This window comes from Diabrotica virgifera, chromosome 3 (genome assembly GCF_917563875.1).
Source record: "Diabrotica virgifera virgifera chromosome 3, PGI_DIABVI_V3a".
In the NCBI taxonomy this organism is placed as follows: Eukaryota; Metazoa; Arthropoda; class Insecta; order Coleoptera; family Chrysomelidae; genus Diabrotica; species Diabrotica virgifera.
Window position 1 is genome coordinate 88,979,140 of NC_065445.1, and position 26,342 is coordinate 89,005,481.

The following is a 26,342-nucleotide window of genomic DNA, read 5'->3' on the forward strand; positions in this document are numbered from 1 at the left end:
ACTGAAAATAAAGCAGATAGCAAGTTGAATTTTTTTTTCGCATAGAAGTGTACTGCACCTTTTATTTGCAATTTGCAAAATTAAAATCGATTAACTACCACGGCGTCAGGAACTTTTTTAAATAAACATTAATAATTGTTGCTACGCGCAGGACAGCGGATAGTTCGCTCTGATTGGGCAGTCCAATGACCTTTGATAATGATTGATACATTTTAATTTTTATTACATTTCGATATAAATAAATAAATTTGTTTATTGCGAAATAAAAACACATAATATATCCTTTGAAATAACACTTTTTTTAGCAAATACTTTCTTTGTTCATATATTTTAACTTAGAGAATAAAAGTTTATTATTTTTAAACATATGCAATTGTTTATACAATATTTCACAAACAATAATAAAATTAGTTCGATTTTTGTGGAATTAAAATATTAAAATACCACAAAATATAGAATAAGAAAATAATATATGTATTACATAAAGATTGGAAGAAATTTGAACACCGAATCCCGAACACCGGTGAATCGAACACCGCTGTCCTGCGCGTAGCACCAAAAATTAATGTTTATTTAAAAACTTTGCTGACGCCGTGGTAATTAATCGATTTTAATTTCGCAAATTGCAAATGTAAGGTACAGTACACTTCTATAAGCAAAAAAAATTCAACTTGCTATCTGCTTTAATTTCAGTCCTGCAACATTAAAAAAATGAATTTTTTTTACGAAAGCTGGATTGCAAAATTTATTTTGCAAAATCTATTAAACCGATCTTAATGAAATATACAGTGTTGTTTTACTATATCAAAGTTTTTCTGGGTAAAATATGGAGGTCCTATGTGTAGCATAAATAGTTGAAAAACGTAAAATGCGAATACTTGTTTTTGTATGTTTTTTTTTGGCAATTATTGCGATTTTTCAACAAGGGTGACTATTTTTTAAATTTTCAACCAATTCTGTATTGTAGGAAATTTAATTACGCAACTTTTATGTTAGTACAACTTTTCTCAGAAATGAATAGTTTTAAAGTTATAATCAAAAAACCAATAAAAACATCGAATTTTTCCTTCATATTTTGACATTTTGATTATTTAAACAATGTTCCGGACCATTTTGAGTGGGAGGATAACTCAAATATTATTATTTGAGTTATTTTCAAGCAATTTCTGCAAAAAAATTTGAGTCACCTCTCAACGTCTATGAAGCATTAAGGCGGAGATACATATGCGCTCTGCTCGGTGTGCGAGCCGCTCGCGCGCAGCGTATTCGTCAGATTAGTACGTGTTTTCAAGTGACGCACAAACGGCACGCACACGGCGCACCACGATCTAAATTCTGTCGGTTTTTCAACAAACGCTTTGATGGTTCGCAATACGTATTTGGACGGGTTTGCGAGTGGTTTGTTGGTTTTGGCGCGCATGAGTTGAATATTTGTTAGTAATGGAATGGTCGGAACTGTCGGAAGGAAAATGATGTTTACCGTGGAAAATCATTATTGTGGGATCCTCAATAAAGAACCATTTAATTTAAAGAAACAACTTAAATCCGATCTGAACGGAAATAGAAGCTGAAATAAAAAAAATGTACATGCGGACCTTTTTAAAAAATGTTAGTTCATTGTTGTACTAAAAATAACATGTATTAAAAATAAGATTTATTATTTTATTTGGGCATGAGCCACAATTCGAGTTTGAAATCAAGTTTACTTGACCTTTCGACTTTCACTTCGGAAATAGTTATCAATATCAAAAAAACATTCATAAGCAGATATATATTATGTGTCACCGGAAAGCGAAATAGGTAACGTACGACTTGGAGAACCTATAGTTTTCTAACTTCGTGTCTGGTGAAGCAACGCAGTTGAAACAAGCGGATATATTATAATTGTGTCACCGGAAAGCGAAAAAGGTGTAACTTGGAAGACCCAATAGTTTTCTAACTTCGCTTCTGGTGAAGCAACAGAGTTGGAACAAGCAGATATATTATAATTGGGTCACCGGAAAGCCAAAAAGGTAACGCACAACTTGGAAGACCCAATAGTTTTCTAACTTCGCTTCTGGTGAAGCAACGGAGTTGGAACAAGCTGATATATTATAATTGGGTCACCGGAAAACGAAAGAGGTAACGCACAACTTGGAAGACCCAATAGTTTCCTAACTTCGCTTCTGGTGAAGCAACGGAGTTGGAACAAGCAGATATATTATAATTGGGTCACCGGAAAGCCAAAACGGTAACGCACAACTTGGAAGACCCAGTAGTTTTCTAACTTCGCTTCTGGTGAAGCAACGGAGTTGGAACAAGCAGATATATTATAATTATGTCACCGGAAAACGAAAAAGGTAACGCACAACTTGGAAGAGCCTATAGTTTCCTAACTTCGCTTCTGGTGAAGCAACGGAGTTGGAACAAGTAGATATGTTATAATTGTGTCGTCGGAAAGCGAAAAAGGTAACGCACATCTTGGAAGAGCTTATAGTTTCCTAACTTCGCTTCTGGTGAAGCAACTGAGTTGGAACAAGCAGATATATTATAATTGGGTCAACGGAAAGCCAAAAAGCTAACGCACAACTTGGAAGACCCAATAGTTTTCTCACTTCGCTTCTGGTGAAGCAACGTAGTTGGAACAAGCATATATATTATAATTGGGTCACCGGAAAACGAAAAAGGTAACGCACAACTTGGAAGAGCCTATAGTTTCCTAACTTCGCTTCTGGTGAAGCAACGGAGTTGGAACAAGTAGATATGTTATAATTGTGTCGTCGGAAAGCGAAAAAGGTAACGCACATCTTGAAAGAGCGTATAGTTTCCTAACTTCGCTTCTGGTGAAGCAACTGAGTTGGAACAAGCAGATATATTATAATTGGGTCACCGGAAAGCGAAAAAGTTAAGACAGGGCTTGGAAGAACCTATAGTTCTCTAATTTCGTTTCTAGTGAAGCTACGCAGTTGAAACAAGCAGATACATTACAATTGTGACACCGGAAAACGAAAAAGGTATCGCATGACTTGGAAGTACCTATAGTTCTCTAATTTTGTTTCTGTTTGTAGGAACAAGCAGATATATTATGGTAGGGGAGCAAAGTATGCTAAATGTGCAGTCACTCGAGCGCTTTGGGGACCTATTGGGTTGTGATTATTAGGTCCTAAAACCAAAAAAGTTAAGTAAAATTTTCCATTTTAGTGGGGACTTCCCATTTTTTAATTTAATTTTCCATTTCCAACAATCTTTTTTCCGATTATAGCGCCATCTATCCATAATTCAAAAAAATGTTTCGAATAAAAGTTGTTTATTTTCATACAAAAAATCCAAATCTGCAATAAGAAACGGGGTCTACCATTTAAGATTTTAAAGTAACCCCCCACCTCACCTCCGTGGGGGTCGTGCTTGGAACCATTCGATAAATTTTTCAAAAAAATTGATAAAGTGTATTTTGCAGTTTTTCGATATGATGTTTATTTTGCGAAAGATCGCGGGATTTGTATTTAAAATTTTAAATTTACCCCCCACCCCTCTCCGTGGGGGGTCAAGTTTGGTATTTTTCGATAGATTTTTGAAAAATATTGAACACGTAGTTTTTAGTTTTTCAATCTGACGTTCATTTCGCGAAATATTCGCTTTTTTTTGTGAAACTTTTTGACTCACCCATTTCCGTACGCCCCGCTCAAATCGTCATATTTTTGAAATATAGACTCTTTTGCATATTTTAATCTGACAATTTCGAATATTTTAAGGATAGATTTTTTTTCGGGCCCCCTGAACGAACTCCCCTGTCAATATATGGTGGAGGTACATCTGCAGGGTACCACGTTTCTCCCCATATGATAATCTGACGCGCTCGAGTAACTGCAAAAATCCCCGCTTGGGCTCCCCTACCATTATATTTGTGTTGCCAGGAAGCGAAAAAGGTAGTTCCCGAAATGTTCCCAAACTGTGGCTTATTCCACATAAAATAGTAAATTGCATAAGATGACACAAGAAAATAGTTTCAGAACAATACCAAAATAAGATGTAGTAGAAGTACAGGACAGAGACATGATTATCTACAATTACTAAACGTTCGTAAGTTTCCTCTGGATCGTCAAAATGAAAAATTTTAACGAACAATATCCGCGCCACGAACGCGCGGCGCACACACGGCGCGGAGTTCGCGGCGCGGATATGTATTTCCGCCTTTAGGTTTGATACATACCACATACCAAGGTGAATCAGTTATCGTTCGCAGTATTTTCGATTGGTTTCTTTGAATTATGGGTATATTTGACTTATATATATATATATATATATATATATATATATATATATATATATATATATATATATATATATATATATATATATATATATATATATATATCGGTTTTAAAACGTTCTCCTACGTCTTCCGATGCCTAGTCGCCATTCACTTCGGTCCATCCAAAGGTCTTCATCCAATTCTCTTTCTCTCATTTCTCGATTTATGCCTTCTCTCCAACTCAGGCGGGGTCTTCCTCTTTTTCGTCTACCATGAGGGGTCCACGTTAGGATTTGTTTCGGGAGTCGTTCTTCGGACATTCTTTGTACGTGTCCATACCATCTAAGCTGTTTGGTACTAATGTCATCTACTATTGTGTGTTTCACATTCATTATTTCCCTAATTCTGTTGTTGGTTACCCTTTCTAATCTTGATTTTCCTGCTGAGCGCCTCCAGAAATCCATTTCTGTTGCTTCAAGTTTTCTCTTGTATCTTTCTTTTATTTGCCATACTTCACTGCTGTAAGTGATTATACTCTTAACAATTGTATTGTATATTCGTATATTTATATTTATATTTGACTTACTGGCACATTTCCAGAGTTGGATTGAATATGTCCGTAGGTTTTATGACAGGTTTGTAGATGTAGACACGGATTTTATTTTCTAGGGTCATTTTCGATTTTCTAGCTACTTGCCAGTTTAGATTTTTCATTCTCAATTGAATTTGTTTTCGTTTCTCAAGAATATGCTCTTTCCAATTGAGTTTTGGGTCAAAATGTATTCCTAGGTATTTGGTGCTAGAGGATTGAGAAAGTTGGATATTGTTAAATGAAACTGAGGAACATTGGTCTCTCACGAAGGCAGCTGTATGGAGCAGCTATGAACCTGCTGTATCGTTGAATGTTTTTTTCGAAAGCCAAATTGGTGGTTGGCTATCCATTTCTGAGTGTTGGGGTCTGAGTTCATTTTTTGTAACCTTTCTGTCACCTTTCAATCTGAGTAATCTTTCAAGTATTTTGGATACGATTGTTAATAATTTTTGGTCATTTTTAATATCTATAGTCAAGCCCTCTTCGTTTAATACACATTTTGGTACCCATATCCTCTTTATTTAGCGTTAGAGTGAAAGTTATGATTTATATAAAATTATTATTCAGGTTCTCGTTTTTATTAAAGCTTAATATATTTTTTTTATAACTATACAGCAATAAAGGCATTCATGCGGAATAATAACCGGGTACCAAACACGGAAAAATACCCTTATAGTCCATTCTTTAACGGTAAAATATTGCAAAACCTCTAAATTTTAAAGAACCGCTTGGATTTACATGAAATTTGGCATACACATAGCTAACAAGTCAAACAAAAAAAGTGATATTGTGCTGATATGTGCTTTTGCCCTGGGGGTGGTTTTCACCCCCTCTTGGGGGTGAAAAAATATTCGTCCAAAGAAAGTCAGGAAATGGATAAACTGGCTAATTTTAAGTAACTTTTCTTCTATAGAGTTTTTTCACTAAGTCAATACTTTTCGAGTTATTTGGCAGTGAATATGTTCATTTTTTTCAACAAAATAACCACGCTTTTAGACGGTTTTTCGTAAATAACTCAAATAGTAAGTATTTTGTCGAAAAAACATTCTTAGCAAAAATATAGCCTGTAAAAAATTTCAAAAAATGGTGTATATATTGCGTCTCTACACCTAGTAGAAGCAGAGTTATAGCTAATGAAAAATAGGTTCATATTCGTCAAATTCCAAATGGAAGATTTTAACGTGAAATAACCAAAAATTAAGCACATTTCGGGGAAAATTCATTACAACTTATTTAAAGTGCTTAAAAAAGCTTCATTTTTGTTTTATAATAAAATTTCTAACAACCAAATTAAACAAGTTACGCTCAAAATAAAGTTAATCCCTTTTGGTTTTGGTAAAAAAATCGAGAAAATCACCCCCTAATTAGTATCTTAAATGAACTTAATCGTTACGACTTTACAAGTTTCTTGACTCGTGTATATATTGTTTATACGATCTGTAAGTCTCATCAGCTCAAAGTCCTTATTATTGAAAGGGCTGTAGTTAAAATGGGTTGAACGAGTCACTGATCACGAATGTATGCACATTTAGATACACCAAAGCTTAATCAATTTTTGTCTAACAGAAAAACAAAAAAATACATGATATTCAGAAAAGCAAATCTGACTTTTTTTGTTTTTCGAGATTTTTGGTATCTAACAATTTTTAAGTTATTTTGAAAAAAGCATATTTTTCAAAATTTAAATTTTTAAAAATTTTAATTTGAAACCAAATTTTTTCAAAAATAAGCACTTTGAATCGATGAAACTTACAGATCATATAAACACAACATAAGTAAAATAATTTGTGGAGCGGTAACGACTAATTTCATTTAAGTTACTAATTAGGGGGTGGTCTTCCCGATTTTTTTTTTGCAAAAACAAAAGGGACCAACTTTATTTTGAGCGTAACTTGCTTAAATTTAATGCTAGAAACTTTTTGTAAAAACAAAAATAAAGATTTTTTTAAACACTTTAAAAAAGTTTAATTGGGTTTTCCCCAAAAAGTGCTTAATTTTTTGGATATTTCACATCGAAATATTCTATTTAAAATTTGGTGAATATGAATCTATTTTTCATTGGCTATAACTCTGGTTCTAAAAAAACAAGAGACCTAACGCGTACACCATTTTTTTAACTTTTTTATATTCAATATTTTTGCTAAGAACGTTTTTTCGACAAAATACTTACTTTTTGAGTTGTTTGCGAAAAATTGTCTAAAAATGTGGTTATTTTGTTGAAAAATGAACTTATTCACTCGCAAATAACTCGGAAAGTGTTGACTTGGCGAAAAAGCTCTATAGAACAAAAGTTACTCAAAATTAGTCAGTTTACCCATTTCCGTACTTATTTTAGACATATATTTTTTCACCCCCAATAGGGGGGTGAAAGTCACCCCCAGGGCAAAAGCACACATCGGCACAATATCACTTTTTTTCTTTGACGTGTAAGCTATACGTATGCCAAATTTCATGTTAATCCAAGCGGTTCTTTAAAATTTAGAGCAAAAACCGTGAAAGAATGGACTATTAGTACCTTCTTTAAAGGTAAAATATTGCAAAACCTCTAAATTTTAAAGAACCGCTTGGATTGACATGAAATTTGGCATACACATACCTAATAAGTCAAAGAAAAAAAAGGGATATTGTGCCAATGTGTGCTTTTGCCCTAGGGGTCAGTTTCGTCCCCTTTTGGGAGTGAAAAATATATGTTCCAAATAACTCCGGAAATGGATAAAATGACTAATTCTAAGCAACTTTTGTTCTATAAAGTTTTTTCACCAAGTTAATACTTGGTTTTTTTTTACAAAATTTTACAATTTTACATTTTTTTTACAAAATAACCACGTTTTCAGGCGGTTTTTCGCAAATAACTCAAAAAGTAAGTATGTATTTGGTCGAAAAAAAATTCTTATCAAAAATATAGCAAGTAAAAAAGTGAAAAACATGGTGTATATATTAGGTCACTATACCTAGTAGAAGCAGAGTTATAGCTAATGAAAAATAGGTTCATATTCGTCAAATTCCAAATCGAATATTTTAACGTGCCATAACCAAAAAACGAAGCACTTTTTTGGGCAAAACTCATTTTAACTTTTTTAAAGTGTTTAAAAAATGCTTATTTTTGTTTTTTTTTTTAAATTTTTTAGCATCAGAAGTAAACAAGTTACGCTCAAAATAAAGTTGGTCCCTTTTTTTTGGTAAGAAATCGGGAAAAACTCCCCCTAATTAGCATTTCAAATGAACTTAATTGTTATCACTTCATAAGTTTTTTACTCGCGTATGTATTGATCATATATGATCTGTAAGTTTCATCGGTTCAAAGTCCTTATTTTTGAAATAGCTGTAGTTAAAAGTGCTTGAACGAGTCACTTACCACGAGTGTATGCCAATTTAGAAACACAGAATCTTAACCAATTTTTGTCTTACAGAAAAACAAAAAAATATTCAGAAAAGTAAAGCCGACCTTTTTATTGTTTAAGATTTTTGGTATCTCTAACAATTTTTAAGTTATTTGGAAAAAAGCATTTTTTTCAAAATTAAAATTTTTAAGAATTTTACTTTAAAACTTTTAATTTTGAAAAAAAAAATGGTTTTTTCCAAATAACTTAATAATTGTTAGAGATACCAAAAATCTTAAACAATAAAAAGGTCGGCTTTACTTTTCTGAATATTTTTTTGTTTTTCTGTAAGACAAAAATTGGTTAAGATTCTGTGTTTCTAAATTTGCATACACTCGTGGTAAGTGATTCGTTCAAGCCCTTTTAACTACAGCTATTTCAAAAATAAGGACTTTGAACCGATGAAACTTACAGATCATATGGACCGCGTTATGCATAACTCGACTAAGCGCCAAATTCAAGTTTTTTGGAATAATGCTGCCATCTATCAAGTAATGACGTTACCTATTTGGGAAAAAATCACCAAAGCCTAGAAATCTGTATTTTGGAAAATATTTTACTTTTAGCTAAACGCCAAATCGACTAAATGTCTGTAAACATTTGACAATACCCGACTAAGTGACTTAGATTTAGCATAATAAGACTATGCGACATAATATTGGCGCTTGGTCGCCTTATGCAAAAACGGAAATCGGCGGGATTTTGGCAGCATTGTTTCCGTCTTGTTAATTTGTTAATTCAGTTCAGTCTGTAGAGCAATATAAAAAGTGTCGCGTTATATTTTTTATAAAAGTTGTGTTTAAAAGTGTAAAAAAGCGTGTAAATATGTTGCAGAGGACTGCTCTAATTTTAAACCGTGCTCGAGAAATAACAAACGAGGAGAAGGTAAGTTATTTTGTATTGTAAAAATTACCAGACATTATTTTTGAGGTGTAAATTAAAAACTTAAATTTTTACAGAAGTTTTGTTTATCTTTATTTACTTTATTTATAGGAAGAAGGTATTCGGCAAGAAACAAGTTCGCTTCAGACTTATACCAACTTAGAACCGTTACAGGAAGTTGATTTTAACTCAGCAACAGATATTAGTGAGGTATGTTATTATAAGTTTTAATGTTTAACTAAGTTTTGTTAATTTTTACTTATTGTTATTTATAGAAAGAAAGTACTCATACAGCAGCTGTTTCCCCAAAGACTTACAGCGATTTACAAACGGTTCGGGAAGTGGAATTTAATCTAAAATTACCAGACATAATTTATGAGGTATAAAAAACCAAATAAATAGCAGATTTCTAAATTTTTATTTACTTTATTTGTAGGAAGGAAGTAATTCGGATGGATATTCAAACAAGGAAAATGAAATAGGTGACGTAAGAGTAATGGATGATAATCAAAATCAAGAAGAAGACCGACAGTCGGGTCGGAAAGAATATCGTCAAGATTTAAATTTTGTCAACAGAGATATTAATGAAGATAACAATATAGTAGAGATGGAGCAATCCGATAAAGGAGAAAATGATGGGGAAAAGAATGGCGTAAAATCTAAAGAAAAAAATATCAGGGCCGTCCAAAAAAAGGGAGAAAGAGAAAGTTCCCTAGTCAGAATAGAGAAATCCGCAAAAAACCCTGCATTCAAAATAAATCATACTTTACACAAAAAGGAGAAATGAAACTAAAAAAAGAGTTTCGTCAGTATTTGTGCAAATGCGACTGTCTATCGAAAGTTGGCATTGAAAATGCTAAACAAGAATACGACAAATTTTATGAAGTAAGTTCGCATGATGCTCAACGTGCCTTAATTTGCGCCATGGTTCAAGAAGGTCCAATAAAAAGAAAAAGAAAACAAAATTCTACTAAAAAAATGCACTCCAGGGTGTACAATATTAATGGCCACGTAGTTTGCAAAACATTTCTGTTGCAAACCCTAAGAATTTCGAGTGCAAAAGTGGATAATGCCTTAAAATCAAAAAAAAAAGGATAGAAGGAGTTAAAGACTTAAGAGGAAGAGCAGGCGGAAAAAATAAAATATCAGAAGAACGATTGCAAGAAATATTAGAACATATTGAACAATTTCCAAAATATAAGTCTCATTATGCAAGGAAAAAAACAAGTTCAATGTACTTACGAGCAGACACTACATTGCCCATTAGGGTGGAGTGAAAATAAAACAAAATTTTTTTTTTTCTCAAATTTTTTCGCCTGTATGCGGAAAAGTGGTCTCACGTGTAGTGTAAGTAGCTTGCAAAAAATGAATTTGATGGGATAATTTTTTCCGGTGCCCCAAGCCACCTAAAAATTAAGATAACGTGAAAATAAAACAAAAATTTTTTTTTCTCAAATTTTTTCGCCTGTATGTGGAAAAGTGGTCTCACGTGTAGTGTAAGTAGCTTGCAAAAAATGAATTTGATGCGATAATTTTTTCCGGTGCCCCGAGCCACCTAAAAATTAAAATAAAGTGATTTTTTTTGCAGCTCTTCGCTTGTTTTCCGTGAAAACAACCCAGAACTCACCACGAGGAGGTGGCTGCAATTCGAGTTCCACCCACCCACCCACCTTTAAAACGTTTATGATTTAATGCTTGAGATTAGCTAAAAACTCAACTTTTGTGTTAAATTTAGGTAATGCTTGTCGGGAAACTATTTGGGACCTTATGAAGCCATCTCTTGCTTCAGGCCCACATACTTTTAAGGATGCCTCTGTTACCAACTTAACGCAGCGTTCTATAGCTTGGGAGTGACAGGGAAAACGTAGTATCTCCATTTCTTCAGGAACATCTTTAATCATCTGTTTTAGATCTTCTGTTGAAATTTTTTTTGTCATTGGAGGTTCGCTTATCACTAATTGTTGCCAGTCAATCATTTCAATGTAGTCATTTGCGTTAAAGTTAATTTCTGGGACTTTAAATTTTCTTATTTCATGGGAGTTTCTGGATTTTAAGATTCGCCGCAAACCTAACTCTCTGATATGCTGCCGTTCATCACAAAGCATTGCTATCAACACATTTTCAGGATGTGCAAAATAACCATTAATTTGTATTATCCTGTCCACTATTTTTTGCAGTTCAGGTGACAAATACCTCGTCCTTTTTACTAAATTAAATAAATGTACTGGTCCATCAAAACAAAATGGTCTTGCTTTAATCTCGAACCACAGTGGGGCATATACGTTTTGTATATAGCATACCAAAGATTTTAGGTTTTCCGAAGGAGGATCTGTTGCTACGTAAAGACGAAGAATTCTGCTTGCAGTTGTTAGCCATCTAGCATGTGAAATTTTTCCCGGTTGTCTTCTTGCTAAGTCACTCGAGATTTTACCGTTAGATACTGAATTACTAATTTCAAATAAATATTTCTGATCCGTGCTAAGCTTCTCGATTTCCTTTGCATCATATTTGGGTAAAACTGATCGAATTTGCTCAAATTTAACTACAGGAAGATGCTCGCAGTTTTGTAGTCCTTTTCCAATTTGTCCTGAAAACTCACGTGGTCCGGTAGTTTCTCCATCCAAGTGCTTTATTAGATGGCGCAGAGGTAGTTCATTGGTATGTAATATGCAAATAAACCATTGCATTGATCGACCAATTGCAAGTTCTACTTTACGGATAACACCATTGTGAATACCTGTATTGACAGCAGTTCCGTCGCATCCAACAGCTACCAAATTATCAAGGTCTACATTTTTATTTAGAAAGTCCAACATTGTCTTGCTGATTTCTTCTGCACTACCCGACGATACACTAATATGTCCTATATATTTTGACTTGGGCTCAGAGACTAAGACAATATGTTCTTCAGATATGGTAGTTTTGTAGTATTTATTATCCTTCATTTCATTTTGTAGAGTTCTATCTTTTCTACCATCAAAATAGATTCCATGAAGAAATTTAAAAATTTTTGTATCATCAATTTTAATCTGGTTGCGCCTTTTTTTTCTCTCCCGCCTAATTTTACTCCGATCTATGATTTTGTCATGACTTTCTACCGAGATGAAACTTAGATCTTGCAACACCGAGTTTGTTATTATGGATGCTACTCTATCAGATACTCCTGTACGATCGCATGCTTGAGCTAAGTTTGGCAAACTAATTCGCATTTGTTTTGTTTTTTTTGTATTCGGTAAATCGTCTTTTGTTCCGGTTTTTGTATTTTTCTCGTAGACACTTGTGGCACTTTCATCTGAAGACTCACTTATAATTTGTTCTACTGGAAGATGTGTTTCGGATCTTGATGAAGAAGATGTAGCTATTGGAGATTGTGTTTCCACAATTTTCCGGTAAATAGAGCGTTCTAGTTTTTTGGTAATTACTTTATCCACCGAACCAATTACCATTTTTCTATCATGCCTCTGATCTTTAATGAAGTCATGCTCTCGAGCCGGTATTTTATTTTTGCATTTGCATAATAAATAGTCAGAACATTTGCATGATGCAATATCAAACAATTTCTTTTCCAATAAATCTCTAAAATCTTTAACCTTTCTTTGCATATTGGCTGAGTTTCTACTTTTCATAGGTTTTTTAATATTTCTGTATTTTTGATGTAATTCCTTTAATTTAGATTTAATTTGTTGATCGGATATTATCGGAATGGATGCTTTAACCCACAGCAATTTTAATTCAACAAGAAGAATTTCATTAATGTCACTAACAGTTGGTTCAGCATTATTTGCTGCAGCTTCTTTCATAAACTGGCGAATACACAAAAAGTTTCTGATAACATCAGCACAGGTCGGTAACATATTGTCTTTAAACTTCCTTGGTGCTCCAAAAACACAACAAGCGACGTCTGTTCGTGTTTTAGGCATGTTTTCTTTTTTTACGGATCTCACGGACACAGTTTAACAACACAGAATAAAACAACGGTTCACTGTATTGCATCTAAATTGATACTAATACAAGAAACGCAGTTTGCTCTCGAATCGAACTACTACCAAAATTAACCAAGTAAGTATTAACGAAGGCGGGCGCATCGGCGCATTACTTTAGTGGGAGGCCAATAGCCTCAAATTTCGAAGTAGTGGGGGCACCGCTAAACGAAGTCCGATCGATTTGAAATTTTGCAGGGTATTACAACAAATATGCAGACCACTTTTCCGCATACAGGCATTTTAAATTTTAAAAGTTGATTTTTTCGCTCCACCCTATTGCCCATTATGTACGATTTGTACAAGCAGCAAGTTAATAATTCACCTGTGTCGTTTTCGAAGTACAAAAACGTTTTTTTAACTCATTTTAATTTCAGAAGAAAACCACTGAAAAAAGACACTTGTAACCTTTGTGACAAATTAGAAATTCTAATAAACAACAGCGCCACAGAAGAACAAGTTAAATATAAAACTGAGAGAGATAACCACATCGATTCCGCTGAAGAAGCAAGACAAGCTTTAAATGCAGACAGAAAGCGTGCAAAATTTGACGAACAACTTGAAGTATTGTGTTTTGATATGGAAAAAACACTGCCTCTTTGGCCAACTTTGGCTTTATAATCTAGGTATACATACAGCTAAACATAATAAAGGCCATTGTTATGTGTGGTTAGAAGGCGAAGCCGGCAGAGGGGCCCAAGAAGTTGGCTCTTGTTTATTTAGACATGTGTTGAAAGCTAGAGATATGGAGGCATGTAAACATTTAATTTTGTGGTCGGACAGCTGTGGAGGGCAGAACCGAAACATTAAAATAGTTTTGATGTTAAATGCCATTTTTGATGTGCATCCTTTACTGGAAAGAATCACTTTACGTTTCCTTACATCTGGCCATAGTTTTTTGCCAAATGATACAGATTTTGGTGACATTGAATGCGCCTTAAAATTCCAACAAAGAATGTATTCACCGGTAGACTACATGAATGTAATGAGTTCGTGCCGAAAAAAAAATCCTCTAATCGTTCACAAAATGAAGAAGGAACACTTTTTCGGTACTTGTAATTTGGAAAAAGAGTCGTCAATAGAAAAGTGGATATCTTTAATAATAAAATTAATTGGCTTAAATTCAAAGAGATTGAACTCAGAAAAGAATGCCGCGAAAAACTTTTTGTTAAATATTCTTTCCACGAAGAAGCTCATGAGATAAGTCTACAAAAGAAACGAGGAAGACCATCATCAGAACTTTATCAAAATTTTAAAGAATCACTTGTGCTGCTATGGCCAGATGGGAAGCCAATACCAGATAAAAAATTTGAGGATCTAAAATTTTTGCTTAGCCTTATTCCAAAAGATGCCAAAGAGTTTTACAAAAAATTGACTGGTGATCCAAATATGGAAGATGATATAGATGGGTTAAATGGACCTCTTGATTTTGATCTTGAAGATGATGAACTTTAGTAAGGTCTTATACCAATTTTGTTTTTATATCAGACTACAGTTTTATAAGATAGTAACTATCTTATGATACAACACTGTTGTTATGTTTAGTTTTACAATGTAGTTTTGTCATAAAACAATAAAAATATTCTATAAACCACATGTTTTAATTCGCATAAACCTCCCAAGCGACAGTTTTGTTTAGTAAACGACTTATGCAAATTATTAAAATGTTAATAACGAAAAAAGCAATACACGACCAAACGCCATTTTTGTCTATATCAGCTAAAATATAATTTTAAAACTTTAAATAATAATACAACAAAATTCATTTTACCGTTTTTAAAAATATATCTAAAAATCAAATTTTTAAAATGTTAAATAGATTTTTCAGAACGCCATAAACTTAAATTCATTTTTCTCAAAAAGGTAAAAGTGGCGCTTGGTCGAGTTATGCGCGGTCCATATATGATCAATACATACGCGAGTAAAAAACTTATGAAGTGATAACAATTAAGTTCATTTGAAATGCTAATTAGGGGGAGATTTTCCCGATTTCTTACCAAAAAAACGGACCAACTTTATTTTGAGAATAACTTGTTTACTTTTGATGCTAAAAAATTAAAAAAAAAAAACAAAAATAAGCATTTTTTAAACACTTTAAAAAAGTTAAAATGAGTTTTGCCCAAAAAAGTGCTTCGTTTTTTGGTTATGGCACGTTAAAATATTCGATTTGGAATTTGACGAATATGAACCTATTTTTCATTAGCTATAACTCTGCTTCTACTAGGTATAGTGACCTAATATATACACCATGTTTTTCACTTTTTTACTTGCTATATTTTTGATAAGAATTTTTTTTCGACCAAATACATACTTACTTTTTGAGTTATTTGCGAAAAACCGCCTGAAAACGTGGTTATTTTGTAAAAAAAAATAACATATTCACTCGCAAATAACTCGAAAAGTATTAACTTGGTGAAAAAACTCTATAGAACAAAAATTGCTTAGAATTAGTCATTTTATCCATTTCCGGACTTATTTTGAACACATATTTTTCACTCCCAAAAGGGGACGAAACTGACCCCTAGGGCAAAAGCACACATTGGCACAATATCCCTTTTTTTCTTTGACTTGTTAGCTATGTGTATGCCAAATTTCATGTCAATCCAAGCGGTTCTTTAAAATTTAGAGGTTTTGCAATATTTTACCTTTAAAGAACGTACTAATAGTCCATTCTTTCACGGTTTTTGCTCTAAATTTTAAAGAACCGCTTGGATTGACATGAAATTTGGCATACGTATAGCTTACACGTCAAAGAAAAAAAGTGATATTGTGCCGATGTGTGCTTTTGCCCTGGGGGTGAAAAAATATATGTCTAAAATAAGTACGGAAATGGGTAAACTGACTAATTTTAAGTAACTTTTATTCTATAGAGCTTTTTCGGCAAGTCAACACTTTCCGAGTTATTTGCGAGTGAATAAGTTCATTTTTCAACAAAATAACCACATTTTTAGACGATTTTTCGCAAATAACTCAAAAAGTAAGTATTTTGTCGAAAAAACGTTCTTAGCAAAAATATTGAATATAAAAAAGTTAAAAAAATGGTGTACGCGTTAGGTCTCTTGATTTTGTAGAACCAGAGTTATAGCCAATGAAAAATAGATTCATATTCACCAAATTTTAAATAGAATATTTCGATGTGAAATATCCAAAAAATTAAGCACTTTTTGGGGAAAACCCAATTTAACTTTTTTAAAGTGTTTAAAAAAAGCTTTATTTCTGTTTTTACAAAAAGTTTCTAGCATTAAATTTAAGCAAGTTACGCTCAAAATAAAGTTGGTCCCTTTTGTTTTTGCAAAAAAAAATCGGGAAGACCACCCCTTAATTAGTAACTGAAATGAAATTAGTCGTTACCGCTCCACAAATTATTTTACTTATAGCCAGGGAGGTAGTGTCAAATTTGACCGGAGCATTTTAGCATGGCTGGTTTCTTATTATTTAGGTAGGTGCTCCAAAGCTTATTAACAAATGATGTGTCAGCTGGCCCAAAACCGGGGATTTTAGTCAAGAAAAGGTAAAACATGAAAGTTGATGGACCAACGCTACAGCTTAAATGTCAAATAATTATATACGTTACTCAGAACATTTAATGGACTTGCTTACTTGGCGCCTACCTTTCACTCAGGAGATCGGGGTTCAAATCCTGGCGCGGAAAATTCTTTTTGTTTTTTAAAATGACATTTTATTTTGAAAAATATTTATTTTTCTTATACCACGTTTTTATTATTTATACGAGACAATATAAAAAAATCTGTATGTCTTTTATAGAATCGCAAACTATGCATTTTTGGTCATATTATGATTGATCATAATAAGCAAATGTGTTGTACATGAACCCCTGAAGGTTCCTGAGTTGGTAAGACCAACAATCTAAGTGAAAATGGAGATATTATTTGTTATTTTTTTGGACAAACTGTTTTTTCTTAATTTTATATGTTGTAGAACCGAAAGATATTTACAACCCTAAATTTTCACTTTCCTATCACCAACCCCCATGTTTTAATAGCAATCTAAATATTTCCCTATTCTCTATAATATATATAAAATATTATAATATACAAAAAACAGTTTGTCTAAAAAGATAAAAAAATGTCAGGAGAGGGGTGGTGTGGGGAGGCCAACCCCCTTTTTCACTTAGATTGGTCGTACTAACTCAGGAAGCTTCAGGGGTTCATGTACAGTAATTTTGCTTATTAAGGTGAATCATAATATTTATGATCAGATGTATATATTATGCTATTTCATAAGTTCTATGCATAATTCTATAAAAGACATACAGATTTTTTTATATTGTCTCGTATAAATAATAAAAACGTGGTATTATAAAAATAAATATTTTTCAAAATAAAATGTCAATTTAAAAAACAAAAAGAATTTTCCGCGCCAGGATTTGAACCCCGATCTCCTGAGTGAAAGTTAGGCGCCAAGTAAGCAAGTCCATTAAATGTTCTGAGTAACCTATATAAATATTTGACATTTAAGCTGTAGCGTTGGTCCATCAACTTTCATGTTTTACCTTTTCTTGACTAAAATCCCCGGTTTTGGGCCAGCTGACACATCATGTGTTAATAAGGTTTGGAGCACCTACCTAAATAATAAGAAACCAGCCATGCTAAAATGCTCCGGTCATATTTGACACTACCTCCCTGGCTATTATGTTGTGTTTATATGATCTGTAAGTTTCATCGATTCAAAGTGCTTATTTTTGAAAAAATTTGGTTTCAAATTAAAATTTTTAAAAATTTAAATTTTGAAAAATATGCTCTTTTTCAAAATAACTTAAAAATTGTTAGAGGTACCAAAAATCTCGAAAAACAAAAAGTCAGATTTGCTTTTCTGAATATCATGTATTTTTTTGTTTTTCTGTTAGACAAAAATTGATTAAGATTTGGTGTATCTAAATGTGCATACATTCGTGATCAGTGACTCGTTCAACCCATTTTAACTACAGCCCTTTCAATAATAAGGACTTTGAGCCGATGAGACTTACAGATCGTATAAACAATATATATACGAGTCAAGAAACTTGTAAAGTCGTAACGATTAAGTTCATTTAAGATACTAATTAGGGGGTGATTTTCTCGATTTTTTTACCAAAACCAAAAGGGACTAACTTTATTTTGAGCGTAACTTGTTTAATTTGGATGTTAGAATTTTTTTTATAAAACAAAAATGAAGCTTTTTTTAAACACTTTAAATAAGTTGTAATGAATTTTCCCCGAAATGTGCTTAATTTTTGGTTATTTCACGTTAAAATCTTCCATTTGGAATTTGACGAATATGAACCTATTTTTCATTAGCTATAACTCTGCTTCTACTAGGTGTAGAGACGCAATATATACACCATTTTTTAAAATTTTTTACAGGCTATATTTTTGCTAAGAATGTTTTTTCGACAAAATACTTACTATTTGAGTTATTTACGAAAAACCGTCTAAAAGCGTGGTTATTTTGTTGAAAAAAATGAACATATTCACTGCCAAATAACTCGAAAAGTATTGACTTAGTGAAAAAACTCTATAGAAGAAAAGTTACTTAAAATTAGCCAGTTTATCCATTTCCTGACTTTCTTTGGACGAATATTTTTTCATCCCCAAGAGGGGGTGAAAACCACCCCTAGGGCAAAAGCACATATCGGCACAATATCACTTTTTTTGTTTGACTTGTTAGCTATCTGTATGCCAAATTTCATGTAAATCCAAGCGGTTCTTTAAAATTTAGAGGTTTTGCAATATTTTACCGTTAAAGAATGGACTATAAGGGTATTTTTCATCTAAAACGAAAATACAATGCAACAAGCGTGGTTGTAAATATTGCAGTAAATATTTTTTATTATTGTTCACAGGCCATACGTAAATATTTCTGGTTTCGCAAATATCGCTGGGCAATACTTCTACTAAATATTGGAGAAAATATGCAATTTTAGTAGCTCGTCTAAAGGCACCTTAATAATAAACTATGGAATATCTAAGCATGTTTTAGTATCCGTTTATCTAAAAAGTGTGTTTAGTTTTGTTGTTTTACTAGTAGTCTAGAAAAACAATTTTACGGATGGGATGGTATGTGTTTGGTACCCGGTTATTATTCCGCATGAATGCCTTTATTGCTGTATAGTTATAAAAAAAAATATATTAAGCTTTAATAAAAACGAGAACCTGAATAATAATTTTATATAAATCATAACTTTCACTCTAACGCTAAATAAAGAGGATATGGGTACCAAAATGTGTATTAAACGAAGAGGGCTTGACTATAGATATTAAAAATGACCAAAAATTATTAACAATCGTATCCAAAATACTTGAAAGATTACTGTTACAAAAAATGAACTCAGACCCCAACACTCAGAAATGGATAGCCAACCACCAATTTGGCTTTCGAAAAAAACATTCAACGATACAGCAGGTTCATAGCTGCTCCATACAGCTGCCTTCGTGAGAGACCAATGTTCCTCAGTTTCACTTAACAATATCCAACTTTCTCAATCATCTAGCACCAAATACCTAGGAATACATTTTGACCCAAAACTCAATTGGAAAGAGCCATATTCTTGAGAAACGAAAACAAATTCAATTGAGAATGAAAAATCTAAACTGGCAAGTAGCTAGAAAATCGAAAATGACCCTAGAAAATAAAATCCTTGTCTACAAACCTGTCATAAAACCTATGGACATATTCAATCCAACTCTGGGAATGTGCCAGCAAGTCAAATATACCCATAATTCAAAGAAACCAATCGAAAATACTGCGAACGATAACTGATTCACCTTGGTATGTGGTATGTATCAAACCTAATGCTTCATAGACGTTGAGAGGTGACTCTCATATTGACGTAGAAACACAGAATCTTAACCAATTTTTGTCTTACAGAAAAACAAAAAAATATTCAGAAAAGTAAAGCCGACCTTTGTATTGTTTAAGATTTTTGATATCTCTACAATTTTTAAGTTATTTGGAAAAAAGCATTTTTTTCAAAATTAAATTTTTAAAAAATTTTACTTTAAAACTAGATTTTTTCAAAAATAAGCACTTTGAATCGATGAAACTTACAGATCATATAAACACAACATAAGTAAAGAAACTTGTGAAGCGGTAACGATTAATTTCATTTAAGTTGCTAATTGGGGGGTGATCTTCCTGATTTTTTTTGCCAAAACAAAAAAGGGACCAACTTTATTTTGAGCGTAACTTGGTTACATTTGATGCTAGAAATTTTTTTATAAAAATAGAAATAAAGCTTTTTTTAAACACTTTAAAAAAGTTGTAATGTGTTTTCCCCAAGAATGCTTCATTATTTGGATATTTCACATTGAATTATTATATTTGGAATTTTTCGAATATGAACCTATTTTTCATTAGCTATAACTCTGCTTTTGCTAGGTATAGACACCTAATATATACACCGTTTTTTTATACGCTATAGTTTTGGTAAGAATATTTTTTTCGAGAAAATGCCTACGTTTTGAGTTATTTGCGAAAAACCGTCTAAAAACGTGCTTATTTTGTTGAAAAATGAACATATTGACTTGCAAGTAACTCTATAAGTATTGATTTGGTGAAAAAACTCTATACAACAAAAGTTGCTTAAAATTGGTCAGTATATTTCGGGACTTATCTTGGACATATATTTTTTCACCCCCGAGATGGGGTGAAACTCACCCCTAGGGCAAAAGCACACATCGGCACCATATCACTTTTTTTCTTTGACATGTTAGCTATGCGTATGCCAAATTTCATGTCAATCCAAGCGGTTCTTTAAAATTCACAGCAAAAATCGTCAAAGAATGTACTACCTTGGCGTATTGACGAGACGAAGTCAAAAATAAAGATGTCCGACATTGTACAAGTGCTGCATCCATAATCGTGCTACGACGATACATAAAAAAGAAAAAGAAAAAATGGAAAATGTGGACTTTTTTTAAGTAAACGCGAAACATGTAATTTAACTATTTAAATTATGCTAGACAAATTATTTGTTAAGAATTTTACAAGAATGTTAAACATTGATTTCGAACTATTAATAAAAATATGATAGGGCAAAGAATAGAGGAGAAAGATCAGGAGCGTCATTTGAACTTTTGATTGGGGGGGGAGGCAAGCATTATACTATATACAATACATTATATATGATGTAATGATGAAAACTGATGTATTTTTTGTAAATTTCAGTCATTTTCAGGGCTAGGGTGGCATTTGCCCCCCCCCCAGGGCATTTGCAGGGGGCAAATGCCCCCCCTGCCCCTATCAAATAACGCTCCTGAGAAAGATACAAGCATGAGAGACGCAATACCAATATAAGAAGATTAGCAATCGTTCTTCGGTTTTTGGCGACTGGTGACTCCTATACTAGTTTAATGTATTTATTCAGGGTGCACTACTCTTCCATTTATTTGTCTTGGCCAGAAGTATGCCAAGCTTTAATAGGTAGTTGAATTTCTTCATACGCAAATCAATATACAACTTTGCGACCCTCACTTCCACTTTTCTTTTGAATTACCTTTTTGTGTTAATTTTTCGCATATATAATTAAACTTCTGAATTTTTTATAAGCTTTGTCCGGAGTTATATTGAATTCTTGTGCAATGGCCGTTCTACTAACTTCCTTTGCATTTATGTCCTTGTATGATATATTTTCTACATCCCACAACTCTGGACGTAAATATACTGCATTAATAAAACTTATTGTGTTTTCATTTGACCACGTATTAATTTTTTCTTTATATATTTTGACAAAACAAAATTAAATTTCAACCGAGTAGCCGAGCAACATGCACAATTTTCCACAGCAGTTCGACTTTATCGGCAACGTATCAGCCACTAACTGCAATAGTGTTCAAATACCAGCAATATTTCGGCCACATGGCTAGACCATACGACGATATTTTCATTAGATGGCTGTAATGTTGCCAGCAACATACCCAGTATATAATTTCGGTAACATATTGCTTAAAAAACTAGCCCGTCTAAATGCACCTTTTGTTTCTCTCGAATCAATTTAACAGTTTTGGTCAATAAGAGTAGGTACTCGTTATGGTCATTATTCATATGACTTGATGGCCAACAATACCAGATCATTGTTCTCAATATGCTTAACAATTCTGACGCTGACATTATATTTCTTATTTCTTCGTTCCATATCCGGTATATTCCCAGATTCTAGTGGGTCATCGAAAAGGATCCATTTCAACTGTTAGCAGTTTCTATTTTTCTTCTTTCATTATCCTTATCTTACAGCCATATTTATTTAAGGACCGAATCAACCATAATTTGACCAAGTCTTGATGGTATTCCTGTCCCACTCTATCGAATTTGGTGTATACTATATCTTTTGATGTTGATGCCTCTTGGACTCTAAGTTTTACATTTTAACTGCTTATCCCTTCCTGGTCTATAACCATTTACACCAGAATTGATAACTAATTATTAAGTCTCTACTGATTTCTGGTGGTGTTCTACATATTTTACTTTTTAGGTGTCCCCACAAAAAAATCCAAAGGAGACAAATCTGATGATCGAGGAGGAATTCAATGCTGCCTCTTCTCCTAATCCAATGCCGCGACGATCTTCATTATATTGTTGATCATTTTTAGTATCAGTCAAAACAGGATTAATCCAGTCTTCCAATAATAATTGTAATAATTACATTTCGTCAATCAAATTGATAGGTAAAAAAATGGCCCCACCAGTTGATCACCAAACATACCAGTCCACACATTTAATTTTTGTGGTTGCCTATGCACTTCGTGGAAAATCCTGAGATTTTAATGAGACTAATAATGGCAATTGGAATCTAGGTTACTACTGCAAATTCACTAGATTCATGAACTATATGCTCTTTAATTTCTCGTTTTTGCTATCTACATTCTCAGCTTCTCAGAATCAAGAAGCAACCCAGCGGCAAAAAGTCACAAATAAATGTCTGATCTTTTGGTACCTATAGGTTTCATTCAAGAGCAATTGTCCATTTTTTAATTACAGGGTGTTATTCTAGCGTAAAAAAACTTTCAGCGATTACTCATGTACAAGTATTATTTACAAATTTGTATAATTCACCCCCATATTTTCCCCGAAACCACCCAAAAAAAAGGAAAATGAATAAAGAAAATATGCAAAAATTGACTCTGGGCCACCACTGTGGCTTTAAGGTGCAAAGAAAGTAAAATATGTATAGGTCATAATATGTAGCAGACAGTGTGTTCTTTTATTTGTCATAAGTATTTTATTAGTAAAATGAATAGGTGACAAAAAAAAACAAAAACCAAAAGCATTTCTGAGGTTTGCTGTGCCACTGTGCAGTAACGGTTGCTTATACGAAAAAAAAAAATGCATAGGACCTTATTTGTAGAGCGAATAGTGGTCTTTAATTCTGTATAAGTGTTGTTTCAAAAAAAATATATCGGTAATGAGAAAATCGTAACAACATGCTCGCCAAACTTATTTTCAGGGAAAGGGGTAGTTTCCGCAGGGATGTTGCAATAACCATAATATGTATGTATTTATAAAAAAAAAACCCTACTGATGGAGTAGGATTTTTCCCTACCCCTTTAAAGGAATGAAAATGGGTGTTCCGCGGCAAATCTTTTAAAAAAAAGTTAGTCTCATAATAAGCATCCCTTGATATACCAGAAAAAAAACCGGACTTGTGTCGAGTTTGCAAGTTTAACCTCTGTTTTCGACACTAATATACTAATCAAAGAAACAAAAATACAATTTGTATAGTAAATAATGAAAAGTGATGATAACGAGATCGTTGCTGTTGTGGCAACTCTTTTATTATTGTCCAAAAATCATAACCATAGTACATAATATTTGGTTGCAAACGAATTAAATAATCACCTTGCTAAATTCCAATAATTTTATAGAATGAGTATTCAAAAATTTACATTGTTTTATTGTGGGTCCTGGATAAAAAAAACAATATTTTCTTGTTATTGTCTTTTCGAGTACCACTCCAGGTTATAATTGTACTGTACAACTCTTCGTTCTGCTCCACCACAGAAACCAATACAATATTAAATTCTTGATCGGCATTCATTTTACGCACGTAATGGCGTAATTAATTATTTAAAACAATGAAACTGATATCGAAAAATAGAACACGTCCTATTTCATAAAACACGTTTCAAGAAGATAAAAATGTTTCATGGGCATGAATCACACTCGTTTCAAACGTGTTTCATGTTTCTTTGGTGTGCGCCTTCCGAAGATAAAAATGTTTCACACGCATGAATCACACTCGTTTCATTGGTATGCGGACTTCTATTTGTTTAGCATTGTTTTATTTCCATGAAACGTGTTTCACGTTTCATGTTTCTTTGGTGTGCGCCTTCCGAAGATAAAAATGTTTCACACGCATGAATCACACTCGTTTCATTGGTATGCGGACGTCTATTTGTTTAGCATTGTTTTATTTCCACGAAACGTGTTTCACGTTTTATGTTTCATGTTTTACGTTTCATGTTTCTTTGGTGTGCGGCTGCCTTTACAGACACGTAAACAATTTTGTTATGGGGATAGACAAAGTCAAATAAAGCTATTTTTGTAAAAAATTTGAAAAAATCCAGTTCTTAATGGGTCGAGTACAATATTTTTAATTACAAGATTAGACTCTTTGAAAACGTGGAGATTATTACGTAAAATATTGTTCTGTATCGTAAAAGTTACGGCTTTTTTCCCATAAAAACTGATACCTGTTCAACTTCTGTATAATCATGTTTTAAGTAATATACTTTCTACGATCAAAGCCCTTCTATTCCTTCCTATAATTAGCTCCCACTCTTTTCTATTTCGTTTTTAATCCCGAACTTAATGGCCTTCATTTTTAAGAACGGCAGTTCATAGTAATGACTAAAATAGATGTTTTGTAAATGTAAAATGTCACGATATAGGAACACACACTTGTAGATAGGTGTATTTTTGTAACCAAATATGTAGGCTCTGTTTGTACAATGAACCTGAATGTTTCATAGTTACATGGCGCTTCAGAGGCGTACGTAACAATTATTGTTTTTCAAAAAATAATCTGTTTTAATTACTTAAAATATATTTGGCACGAAAAATGTAAAAATACACTGTTACAAATAAAGTAAAGTATGTATGTAGATATCTATTTCTAGCGTTGACGTGCCTTATAGGCCCATTGCTGGATGGATAATTTCCATCGTTTTCTGATCTTAGCTGTCAGCTTCCCATCCCTGTTTTTTGTACCTTACCTTCACGTTTTTACTGTCAGCTCTCAATTCCTTGTCTTTATGTGCAATTTCCTTCCTAATACATCTTTCCTTTTCGGTCATGTCATTCCTTCGTCAATGAAAATTTTTTCTCTAGTACCTATGAAATCCAAATTTGCTTTTTCTTTCATTACCTTGTTTTTTCGCCATAATCCTCATTTGTACCAGACATGTTTTGTTTCTTATCTTCATTGCAGATTTTATTTCGACATCCTCTTTTAGGTGTTTTTGTATAAAATGTTGTTTACGTTATTTTTAAGAGTGTTTCATCTGTTGTCACTATAAGATCCAAAGTCAAATATACAGGGTGTTTCTAAATAAGTATGACATACTTTAAGGGGCAATTCTGCATGAAAAAATAATGACAGTTTGCTCTATAAACATATTATGTCAGCAAATGCTTCGTTTCCAACATATGGGGTGTTAAAATTTTTCTTGCAAACTATTTATTGCTTTAAAACAGGTTGAGATATTCTAATGAACTTTGGTGGGTTTAGGAGGAAGTTTTTCGACATAAAATTAAGATTCGATAAATATATGGTGGTAGTTCTGCTAAATCATTTTCGCCTTTTGTTTATCATGAACGCTTTTTGTTTATATTCTAGTAAAGCTATTCTATTAAGTCATATTAGTTTTTTATCAACTTTATAATTAGATACAAACAATAACTACGAAAACAAATTTTCGACTTACATTTTTGTCTTATTCGAAAATTCCTTCTGATTTGAATTTCTTATACGGAATCTATAGTATAGTATAGTAAATGGAGAGTTGTAAATATTAATATGGAGTTGCCAGGACAATGATAGTGAAATCTGGATGTCTCTTGTAACCAAAGTCCTCACAATAGGCAGTTTATTTATGCTATTAATTGCGATTAAACAATCCCTTAGCCAACGCATTTTCTTCTTCTTCCTTAAGTGCCGTCTTTCAATCGGAGGTTGGATATCATCATCACCATATTTACTGTATCTATCGCTGCCATGAAGAGTTCTATTGAACTGCATTTAAACCAGTCCCTTAAATTTTTCAAACATGATACTCTCATTC

General features: G+C 32.9%; 1 protein-coding gene and 1 long non-coding RNA gene across 2 annotated transcripts in view; one reads left to right on the forward strand and one right to left on the reverse strand.

Annotated features, from left to right (window-relative positions):
- LOC114329905 (uncharacterized) overlaps nucleotides 1-26,342 on the reverse strand; it is a 787,321-nt gene that overhangs the window by 326,778 nt on the left and 434,201 nt on the right. The window lies entirely within an intron of this gene.
- LOC126881187 (uncharacterized) lies at nucleotides 9,259-9,499 on the forward strand. The gene is made up of 2 exons (XR_007696745.1): nucleotides 9,259-9,295; nucleotides 9,361-9,499. It is a non-coding gene; the product is annotated as an uncharacterized LOC126881187 (long non-coding RNA).